Genomic DNA, 12,197 nt, shown 5'->3' with positions numbered 1-12,197 from the left:
AAAACTGGTGAGTGCTAGAGAAGGTCAATGTTATGTATTCATTTTGTTTTAAATAATTGATGATGTTTCCTGTTTCTGCTTACACTAATTGCTCTCAGGTGTTGGAGAATTGCTCAGTGAGTTGCCTTTTAATTTGTTTCTTTAGAAAAGCAGCATGCTGCTTTTCCATGTACTGTAAGTAATGTGTTCAAGGCAGTACTTTCTAACTGGAGGTTAATAAGCGTGCACTGACTGCATGTGTGGGTGCTATTGCCTCTCTGCATGTGTGCGTGTCTGAGCTTGTGGAAGGAGAGGAAGATGAGGAGGAGGATTGCAGGCAGTGAAGAGACTCAGATTCCTCTGAGCCAATGTTTAAAAGTATAATTTATGTTCCATTGTTTCAGGCTGTATACCGAGGGTCTGACTCAGGAAAACCCAGAGTACTCAACTGTTGTTGTTTTCTTTATAGATAATATCATTCAAATATTTAACATCTGCAAGGACCTGGACCAGCAATAACATAATTTTGATTTTTCAGTTCTCTTGCGGGATTTACCAGATTTCTTACAGGGAAAAAAAACCAAAACCAACAAAAGCTACTGAAAATTCAAGCAAAACTGGTTTAGAGGTATCATGCCCATAGAATAGCAGTATTATGATAATTAATTTCTTCTTCCTTAATATGCCCTTTCTTATTCAAATGCAGAGTTACTACAGTTTATGATAGCCAGTGGGGTTCAAATTGTGCTGGAGATATACTGTCTGAGAGGAATTATATGACATTATTTTATTTAAACAACTATTTGTTCAACAACATAGTTGTTTAACTATTTATTAAATATTTAAACAACAGCTGTGTTCTGTTGCTATCTTGATGATGTTCTCCTACTGCATCTAAACTTTCTGCTGACGCAGAGAGCCTTGTATTTTGTCTGAGTCTGGAGTGACATAAGCCAAATGGTTTATCTGGCAGTGAAGGTCAAATGAAAGTATGGGATGGCTTTGAACTCAAGCCCTGTCTCCACAAGGCAGTCTGGATGCGTGATTTTCTCTTTTATTGGAATTGATGAAGAACAAGGAGAGCTCTCTCTTTTGGGTAGTGCCTACTGAATACACCTATTGAAATTTACATTTTTGGTTCCACTTTCTATGGGACAGCGCAGTGGCTCATGACCTCCACAAATATTTTATGGTTTTTGGAAGATCACATTGGATGCTATCTTACTGTTTTCCTTTCTCTGTCCTGGCAAATAATCTACCTGCTGTCTTCCAGTTTCCTTCTTTTTTATGTAGTTATAGCATGATTAGACTGGCAGACTGGCCTTATTTCTCAGAGTTCCTGAAGGACTAAATATATTTCATGGTTTTAAGATGTCTAGATGTCTGCATGTTTTTTTGTTGTTTGTTTGTTTTTGTTTCTTTTTTTTGTTTGTTTGTTTTTTGTTTGTTTGTTTTGGTTTTTGTTTTGTTTGGTTTGGTTTTGGTTTTTTCTCTCTACCTACATGTTTTCCAGGAGTCTTTGGAGCTTTCATTTCCCTGAGTCCATGGTATCCCTGCCTTTAGCTTAGGAAAGGATGCTCGTTTGGCCCAAGAAAAAAATATCTGAAGAGCCAGACATCAGCTACATGTCAGTGGTGATAAATCTGTCTTAGTGGTCCTCAGTGCTCCAGTTTATAGCCCAACAGCAGCTGCTGCATATCTGATTATGGACATTGCCCTCAGGTGAGTACCAGATTAGAGTGTGAATCTCAGACTCCTGCATCGCTAAAGAATTGTTGTTGTCAAGAAAATGCCTGTGGTCGGACACATCTCCATGCCCACTCCAGCAGTGTAAAACAGAATTTCTGATCAATTGCTGAATAACAGGGTTCAGGACGGGCAGAGGCTGGAATATAATAGCTTTCCTGGGCTAAAGAAAAAGTGAAAAAGAAGGAAACTCCCATGTTAGGGTGACTGCAGTGTTGGTTGCATCGTGCACGATGAAGGCTGCAGTAATCATGTCTGCATCGCCATGATGAAGGCCACAGTAGCCATCATATCTCTCTATGTTCCTATACTCAGCCCCAGTGCCAGAAATCTTGCCACATCAGATTGCAACCCCCAAGCACTCCCTGCTCTGTCCTTGCAATCTCTTGTTGCAAAGACAGATGTTAGCAGCTGAAGTTTGGCCTTGCAATTTGATTACCACTGGCTAAATGGGAACTGTGCCTATGGTGTGGATTCATCTGTACTAAAACCCCTTAAAATAAGTCACAAACACTAAAGGCAGTAGAAACAGTTCTGGGCTCTAAGTTTGGTGAGCTCCCACAGATGCATGCTTCTTGTGTCTGTAACCCTGGAATATTTCTGAACCAAGCTCTGTATACTAGTATGATAGGTACTCAATATTGTTGTGCAACATGTTTGGAAAGTTTGAGGGAAAAAAAGTATATATCTGTAATGTGTGAGTTTTTCCAAAAGAGGACCTACTTTTTAAAGTAGATAGCTAGGTAAGTCTCACCTGTCTTCCTTGAAAATAAAAGCTAGCTTTATTTCAGGGAAATGAGTTAGTTGGCTAATTCCTTTGATATAACAGGGACACACAGTATATATGGTCCAGCTGCTAAAATATGCCATGCTGTCATGAGCTTTCCACAGTGTGTCATTTTGACCTTGAACCTCCTGGCCAAGGCCTTTTAGTTTTCTGTCTCCCAGGCAGAACAGTCCTTCAGTGCTAGCAAATGCTAGCTTTAAGTGCTAGACTTAGTGCTTTTCTTCTGTCACCTTACCCAGTATACAGGGAGACCCCAAGGATGAAGTTAGCACTGATACCACATGTCCACTCCTGGGATGAAGGTTGAGCCAGCCAGCCCAGCTGCTCTCATGGAGAGTGCACATCTCTGAAAGGGCAGTTTTCTCCCTACAACTCTGTGAGAGAACACTACCCTGATTTGTGCTAAATATTTTTTATTTGTATCATCCACTGTATCTGAATATCCTCTCAAACACAGAACACAAGTCAATAAGCCCAGTTGTTTAGTATTATTTACATTACACTGGCATCTCCACTGACCTAAAGAGCAGAAGAAAATAACAGGGCATATTTGAGACTTAATGAAACATTGCAGTAGGGAATTTTTTCTGAGCCATTACAAGCATTTACTGGAAGTGCATTTGCTGATTTAACAAACTGGTTAGGACAAATGTTTAACATGCTGTTGTAATGATATTCAGATGCTTTTCTTAGTATTTGTTGATCTGCAAAAATGTGTCCTTGCCCAATTGCGCTAGAGAGTGGATTAAATAAATAAATAAATGCAATGTGATGCGTTTGCACAAAAGCGTAGCAGTGACTGCCCCTGACAGATGGAAAAAAAGTCAATATGATGTCTGAGACAGCCCAGGCTCTGCACTGCAGAATAAATTACATGATTCGCTGAATGCCTGGGCTTCATACAGACATACACAAAATTGGAAAGATAAAAGCTTGCATTGGCTTCAGATGATATTTACTGCCTGATGGATTTACTAGAAGCCCCAGTACAGTCATACTGTATTGAATTATTGGCCTCTATTTAGCTGTGTGTCCGTCGAAGCTTGAGTGTCCATTTAAGCGTAAGTGAGCTGGAGCCCTGCCAAGGCTGTTTGAAGCTTTGTGTACAGAGGGAGATGCGAGGTAATGGCTACTAGCTTGAATAACAGGGGACTTAGGGATGCTGGGGATAGACAACAAAGCATAAGGTGCATTCTTATCAATATTAATGTCAACATAAATATTAATACAGGCTGCCTGGCACATCATTTTTGAATGATTCTTGTTTTCTTTCTATTTTAACACAAAAGACTAGCGATTACTATGATTTCTTTCTCTCTCTTCCTCTCTCAGAAGGGGGAGTTTGAGAAAGACCATTAGCTTTACAGCTATCCATTGCCTCAGCAGCAGGATTTCTACAAAGCAAAGGAGGCAAATGAAATGCTAGCTTTAGGAAGTATACTCTACCAATAAAATACCTGATTAGACTAGCAATATACTGTACAGAGCTGTTGTAAGGAATTCATGATTATACTGTACCAAGGCATATCAGTGAGGAAGCAGCAGGTCACTTACAGAGAGCCCCACGAGGTGGTCACAGCATTGCTGCAGCTACAGCACAGGGCAGGCAGGCTGAGTGCTTAGCTGCTTAACACAGTGGCTTGTGTTTCAAGAAGCCTGGGGCTCTGTTTTTGGCCTGGTCCTCACACATGATGAGTTTAGCTTGTGTAATGGTTCAGCTCGCTGAGGGAGGGAGATTGCCTCTGAGAAATGGCTGTCAATTGCAATGCTGCTGGGTAGAGGGTTTATCCAGTTAACTACGCTTCAAGAAAAAAAAAAAAGGAAAATAACCCTCAGACGGCATTGTGCTGATCAGCTGGACTGGCAACAAAAATGAGCAGGATTTTGCTCCAGGTGAATTAGTTGCAGTGGCAGTGTGAAGGAAAGAAACGATGAGAAATGATGTGCCTGTGGGAGTAAGAAGGCACACAAACCAGGGAAAGATGAGACGTTATTTTGAGACATGAAGAAAATGCATCACAAATCTTCCATCATCTTTCCAGATAACATTTTCATGTCAGGGACTCTGACTCACGGTTTCTGGCAAGTTGTAATGGGGATATTTACAAGGTTATTGCTCTCAGCTGTCCCTTTGTGCTGCTGCCAAAGGTTACTGCCCTGAAGTGGGCATGGCAGATGTGAATATGTACTGGTTCCTCAGCTGCCCTAGTTCAAAGCTCACATACTAGAACAAGCCACAGCAGCAGAAAATGCCTCAGCTGAATCCAGGAGAGACAGTCAGAGCTCACAGTTTTGTCCATTTTCTTCAGAAGCACGCATGGTATTAAGCAATTATTTGATCTGAATTTTCAGTGGTAGTGGTAATAGAATTGCAGACTTTTGGAATTTATCAATAAAAACTATTTATCACTGAAAAGAAAAGGGAGGGAATAGATACAGCTGCTTCCTGATAATGTGAAACAGGGAGATTTGGGTTGAAAGACCTTTTTATGAGGCATTCCAATGGTTTTGTTGCTTTCTTTTCACTTCCTCCTTCATCTGAAATCACTCCTTGCTAAATATGAAATGGAGCTTCTACCTATCTCTGATGGCAGCTTCCAGACTCCAGCATATTCGGGGCATCTGTGCAGTGCCAAATCAAAGGTCACTTAAAAATCAGGCAAGGAGAAAAATATTGTATATTTGGAAAAGTCTTTGGACACACGTCTCTTTCACAGGGGAAGTGACACATTGCAACTTCTACTGTAGCTGACTCTCTAACACTGCTTCTTTACTGCCAAAGGACTTCTGGGAGTGGTACCTCAGTTGCTCACATTTTCTCTGCACTGGACTGAAAAGCTGCACAGCTGAAAAGCTGTGATTTGAATGATGTTATTTGACTTGTTAAGAGTTCGGTACCATCATGGCTGATGAGATCTGAAAAAGCTCTCTGGCTTTAGGTGCTGTGAAGCATAGATTCATTCAGGTTTCTGTACCAAAGCTTGATGTTCACTGTGAGGTTTTCAACTGGCTGATAGGAAATGCCATCACCTTAATGTCTTCTGTCATATTAAGAGATTAATTAAGAGATTCCAGGAAGATCAAGACAGAATGATAGCTACTGAATTTCACTAAGAAAAAAACCAAAACAAAACAAAACTCCTAGCAGGACTGATAGCAGGCTCATAAGAATGCCTGTTGAATTAATTTCTAATAGGGATAGAACTATGTAATTTCTGGTGATGCCATAAAATAGTAAATAATTCTCCAAATTATACATTATGATGTGTTACCGTTTGACGCTGGCACAATGCAGTGCCCCCATGAAAATATATGCTCCCTGGTGTCTGCTGTGAGATGTGACCAGGAATAGAGCAAAGCAGGCTCCAACTTAGGAATGAAGAAGAAAAACTTTATTAACCTACAACTATATATAGAAAGAAACACACAGAAAGAATGAAAACCTTCCAAAAACATTTCCTCCTCCCCCCACCAAATTTCCAATATATCCATCCCTCAGATCACCAACTCTCAGTCTATCACCACCCTTTAGATAATCAATTCTCAGTTCATCAAGGAGTGAGGAGTCCCCCTTGTGCCATAGGCTTCCCCTGGAAACACAGTTGAGACCCTGTGTGTTTCCATGTCACTCGTGGCACTGCCCGGAGATCATTTGCCATCATGGCATCTTCCTTCCATGCCCGGTGCTCTCACCACTGAACATGGACCAGAGCTGCTTCTAGGGTTCCCCTTTTAAGGATGCTTTGTCCAGTTCCAAAAGAAGCACAGTCTCTCATTTTCAGGACATCTGTCCACCCCAACTTTCACCCACTGGGGCCAAGGGGTCTCGAGAACAGAGATCTTCTTCTTCCCAGAAGACGGAGGCCACCACCCTCCTCAGCCATGGTCTCTGTTCACGCACTCCTTCACATAACATCACTGAACTCTCTTGGCTCCAAGCCATCGCCTCCCCCTAAATGCAGTCTCTGTGTCGCAGGAAAAATGGTTTTGTCCATGGCTATACAAGAAAAAGTCCAGCCAAAGGCCATTCCATCACCTCCGCCCACCCAAGAGTCTTCTCCACTTCTCTCATGGCCCATTTCCTCTTATCTCATCTCTGTCTCTCTTGTCATTCAACTCCAGGAGGATCAGCATTTGTAAGGTTTCCATCATCCAAGAAAAGGGTTAAAAATCTCAGGCTCTGCCTGTCCAGAACTCCCATGCTGCCCTGCTGGGCACCTTCTCACCACACCCAACCCCCCTCTCCTTCTCAGCTGGCCATGCTATCAAATTTCTAGTGGCCCAGGCCCAGGCACTGTCTTTCCTTCTCTCTCTCTCTCGGGGGCGGGGGGGGGAGGGGGTTGTGCTCCTCCACCCTTCCATCCTCAGGGCCCTGGCTCACCTCACCCGGCCGCGTGGCTTCACCTCCCTCGCCCAGCCCGCAGCAGCCGGGCAGGGGAGGTCTGACCTGTTTCACCACTGGAACCCAAGAGAAAGGTTTCCCGAAAGTTTTCTGCTTTTAACCCCCTGTGCTCTCAGAGGCGGATCCATGTCCTCAGTGGCCACACCAGGTGCCAATATTCAAATCTGAGCACCTATTGGTTTGACCACAGCATCCCAAAAAACTCACTTCCTCTCAAACCAGGATATGATGTTGCAAAATTACTCCTGATTCATTTATGGTACTATTGCCTTACATTTTTTTTCTGCAAAATTAGAGAGCCACAGGAAGGTAGAAGTTTAATGAGCAGCCAGGATAAGCTTTTCTTCTTGCACATTGCCAAATCCATCTCTTCTTTGTAATATACAAGGGAAATTGAGACTCATGTCTCAGTCCAAATGTCTATGACTTCTCTAATGCTTCAAGGTCGAATGTCAGTCTCTTGCCTTCTGGAGTGCCTTCCTGTAGATGTTCCCAGATTTAATGCATGCAATCTATTCTAATTATCTTTTAAAAAAATTCAAAATATACTTCACTCATGAGGGAAAAAAAATCAAAAGAAAGTCCCAAGCAAATGTTAAGCAGCATATTAATGAAGCAGGACTAATTGCTTTGAAAAGAATAGTTATCTGGGTTCCAAGATTAGTTACATGTGCTCTGGTTAATAAAATGAAAACCTTACACATTTGAAAGTCCTTTGTCTCATCCAGATAATTCCAGTTTGTCTGCCTTTCAGTGTTGTGAAATACTTCTAAAATTCCTTGGAAGGCAGTGAGTGTCTTCAAAAAAATTGTGTTTTCACAGTTTAATACTCCTTTATTCACTATCCAGCAACAAATAAACTCTGTCATAAGACCATTCCTTATTTCTAAACCCATTTATTCCTTCTCACTAATAAACATTAATAAACATTTGGAAATTAATTATAACAGTTTGGTCTGAAACACTCAATTTGTCTTCGATAGAAAGTTCCCCACTTCTGTGGAATACAGTTTCATCACTTTTGGGAAAGAAAAGAAAAAAATGTTTTTCTTTGCCTATGTTAAACAAATTCTACTAAACTTCTCTTTAAAAAGTTAGCATCCCACATGTCACAGGGAAGAAATAATATATGGATTTTTTTAATGAGAGCAGTATGTTTTGCCACCTCTGTGAAGAGTGACCAAGGACAATAAGACCTTAAAAAAATAGTTTATTTCTTAGTCAGCAGTGTTTTCTGGTTTATTTAGAAACTCATTCATCATCAGGCAGATCTTATCCCTTGACCAAATGGGAACTTCCAAGCAATCACTGTGTACAAATGAACACTTAAATTCACAAAGAATTCCCTTCATAGATTCACAAAATATTTGTTGAACAAGGGTATTGTGTGGAAGAGAGATACCAAATTTGAATGTGGCTCAAGACCAAGGTTTCCATCCTGGTATTATTTGCACGCATATTTTGACGAATATGTCTTCAGGAAAAAAATTTCTCAAGGTCATACTGGCAAGCCTATTGCAGTTGTTTTGTCTCCCGCTGTGTTGTAATCTGTCTTCTAAAGTCACCTGTTAACTTCCATGTTTCCTGCTACTTCATGGATATAGTACATTAAAAGTGTCCTTTTCTGCTTCATTTCCTGTGACACTTTATAGCTTCTGTGGTTTTGGTTTTGTACTAAAAGTTTTAATTTTGCTGTGGAGTGTTGGAAAGTGTTTTTATGGCTGGTGGAAGATGTGGGGGATGTGAGACAGCAGCTCTATGGACTCTTTTGGTGACTGGCTGTTTGCAGGACTGCCTGCCTTTACAAGGGGCCAGAGACAGCAGCTCAGGCAGTCACTGCCAGCCCCACATCCCAGTGTTCACTCCCAGGAGTTCTTCCCAGTATGGTTCCCCCTGGCTCCCAGCAGATTCCCTGACAGCAGCCCACTTTTCTGCCTGTAACTTGTCAATCCTGCCTGCTCACATACCCACCTCCCCTCCCAGTGCCCAGTAAAATGCAAGGTTCATCAGGAGAGTAAGATTCCAACAGATTTCCCGAGTGATGCTGCTATCTAAAGATCCTTTCTCAAATGATATGCTTGGTGATATAAAGAAGGAAACACTGCAAGTTAATAAATCCCTAATGCATGCTTAGGGAAAAACAAGCTATTAAACTGAGCTGGTTTCTCAGGTGGACTAGAGATAGGATAATTATGAAGGTTTTCTCTGATTTGGGAATTGAATAACATATTCCTGAAAAAGGACTCCCCTATTGTATCTGATTACAATCTTTGCTATCGATAAATACACAGAATTTTTATAATGCTTCTCAGGTTTCAGGATTTCTGAATTATGTAAGCAAAATACAGAATTTACAGCTGAATATCCAGATACAAATATGAGGCACAAATATTACATATCTTGCTAAATATTACATATCAGTGCTAACTGAGTGCACTCTATACTGCATACTCAGCAAATGATAACTGTGTAAATGTTGTGCATTCTGAATAAAGAAGTTATTATGAATTACTCATTCTGAACTGGTAAAAAGCGACAGTGGAACTTGAATTTCTTCTTAATAATAAGAAACATTGTAATAATGAGAAATAGTTATTATAATCATAGAGATGGTAAATATATGGTGAAAGTATGCACAGCAGATGGCACAAGTGCTGAAGTGATTCAGTGGTGAAGTAAATTGCAAAGAACTTCACAATACCATGTGAAAAATGGACAGTCGGTAACAAACAAAATAAAAGACAACCACGTACGGTGGAAGGAGTTTTAAATTACTGGTGGCTTTTGTGTTGTTCAGTGCTTCTGAAAACACAATGTGGGCTTCACTGTGAATCAGCTCAGTGAAGTTGTCCATTCTAAGTATACACTTGCAGTCATAAAAGTAAAGAAGAGCTCTGTCTAGACTAAATTTGCTGCTGTGGTTGCTGGCCCACAGAGGCTGTCCAAGATCAATGAACTGTGCAACCACAGAACTGGCTAACGAAGCTGAAGTACTATATCCTCCCCAGAAGGTCCTAAAATAATGCTGCAGTGTGTACAGAGTGCCCTGCCTGTGGCCAGATGTCATAAACAGTGTCAAGCTGTCCTGCAATCAAGTCTCTAATGCTGTTGTGTAGGCTGTTGCTGCTCATTTTATCCTGCATAAACCAGTGCGAGGAACAGATTTTTTATATTAATTGTAATTTTTTTTACCAAGTACCTTGCAAGTGTCTGGAACAGGAAAGTGGCTCTTTAAGAGGCCGGGGGCTCATAAAGGATTAGCATCTGGTCAATTGCTGTAGCTGTGTCCTAAAATATTCATGAACAGCAGAGAAAGTTCATCTTCCACTCCAATAGTCAAAGGAAAGATGATTGAAAGGAACAGCTGGATCAGAAAGGAAGTCACAAGAATCTTGCCCTTTAGCCTCACTGGTTGAAGGGGCAGGTTCTGTGAAGAGTGCTGCTGCCAGGGACACTCTGTGATTCTGTGCGTGAGGAAGGCTCCCTACCTTTGCTTGGAAGGACACTTAGGCCAATTCAAGAACAAGGAAAGCCTTTTGTGTATCCAGTTCAGGTCTCATTTTGCAAGTACAGCCTGTAAGAAATATCTCAAAATGGAGCTGGGGGAAAAAAAGCTGACGAAACTGACATTGCCTCAACAAATGCAAGTGCTGGGCAGCTGTAGCTGCAGCAGCCACAGGAAGCAGTTTCTGCCAGAGCACATCACAGCCAATTTTTACTAGACCTCCAAAGGCATCTCTGTGACCAGGGAACTAATATCCTGCCAAATGCCAGGGTTCTGTTGTACTTTAGTCTCCAACATGCTAATATTGTTTCTAGAAAAAGTTAAAGCAATGAAACTGAAATGGTAAAAATGTGGGTTATTTTATTTCAGGTCTTCAAGTCAGTCAAGTCTACTTCACTTAACATCTCCTGAAAAAGTTTGTCTCTTCAAATAACCATTCTAGATGCAGAGTGTATATAGCTTGTGCTATCTGTGTTGCTTTACATTTTCTCTTGTAATTATTTTAATCATGTAAGCACATAGTAGTTGTATAAATGGCAAAGAATGAATGCTTTGTGAGTTTTGGAAAAGTTTTTTCAGTAAGACGTATTGCATATACAGTAACTTCCTTCCCAATGTAATTGCAGTTATATTTTTTAATATGAAATATATCACTCCTGAGACAATTATAAATACATTAGTTCAAAACAAACCCAAATGCTTAATACATATGAAAAAGAAATATGAACAAAAGAAATACATCAGTGTATCACCAGTCTTTCCAACTGAACCCTTTCCAAAGTAAATCAAAAGTCTTATTGAAATTGTTTCTAGTTATCATGATCTCACTGGGAAACGAAAGGATTTTTTTCAATAGCATGTTGTAACTCAGTCATTATACCACAGTGAGGTAATTTGCTAAAACAGCTGCCTCTGATGAGTAAACCTTTCCATCTGGCAGAAGCCGAATAGACACAAACAAACCCATGTCAGTTTTTCTTAACAAAACATAAAATCAAAATAAGCTCCTTTTGCTCTAATGGGACCCAGTCTTTGAACGGCAGGAACCAAGATTTGTTTCTTTTTTGATGCACTTCTCCTACCCTCATGCCCACAGATTTGGCCCGCTGTGGGAGTGTTGATATCATGCCACCTTTTAGATGGATTACAGCATAACTGGGAATGTGTTTGCAAAATAAACCTTCCACCAAGGAACCAGACAAAATTAACAGTTGTTGGGAACTTTTTAGCTTTAGCAAGACAGCACTTGTGGATAGTTTGTTTTCACAGTAGGGTTTTTTTCTTGAAGGATTCTTTTGCTTTTAATGTTCTAAGGAAATCTCCTCTGTTTCTTAGTAAATCAGAATATTGTTAGATGCACAAAATCTTAGCTATACAAATTACAATTTTTTGCAAAGAATTGACAAAATTAAAGACTAACTATCTTTCACACTCCCAGGAGACCTGTATAGAGTTGTAATCTCTAAAATTAACATGGAATGCAATATGAGTTTATGTCAATTGTTTTTTTATCTAAACTATATATAAATTAGTGTTCTTCCATCACTTCTTAATTGCAGAGAGAATGATCAAATGTTTTTTCTGGACTTTTGAGTGATACATTTTTTCTTTTGCAAGTCTTAACAGAATGTGTATAATAAATGAGCATATGTATTTCATGTGATCTTTTTAATTTGTCATTAGAAAAGTCTTTGCAATATATTGTCAAGACAGAATTAATATTCAAAAGAGCATTTCAGTTTGTTAGCTTTTCTACTTAATGGAAAATGTTGTAAGTT

This window comes from Molothrus aeneus, chromosome Z (assembly GCF_037042795.1).
Source record: "Molothrus aeneus isolate 106 chromosome Z, BPBGC_Maene_1.0, whole genome shotgun sequence".
In the NCBI taxonomy this organism is placed as follows: Eukaryota; Metazoa; Chordata; class Aves; order Passeriformes; family Icteridae; genus Molothrus; species Molothrus aeneus.
This window is presented reverse-complemented; position numbering follows the sequence as displayed.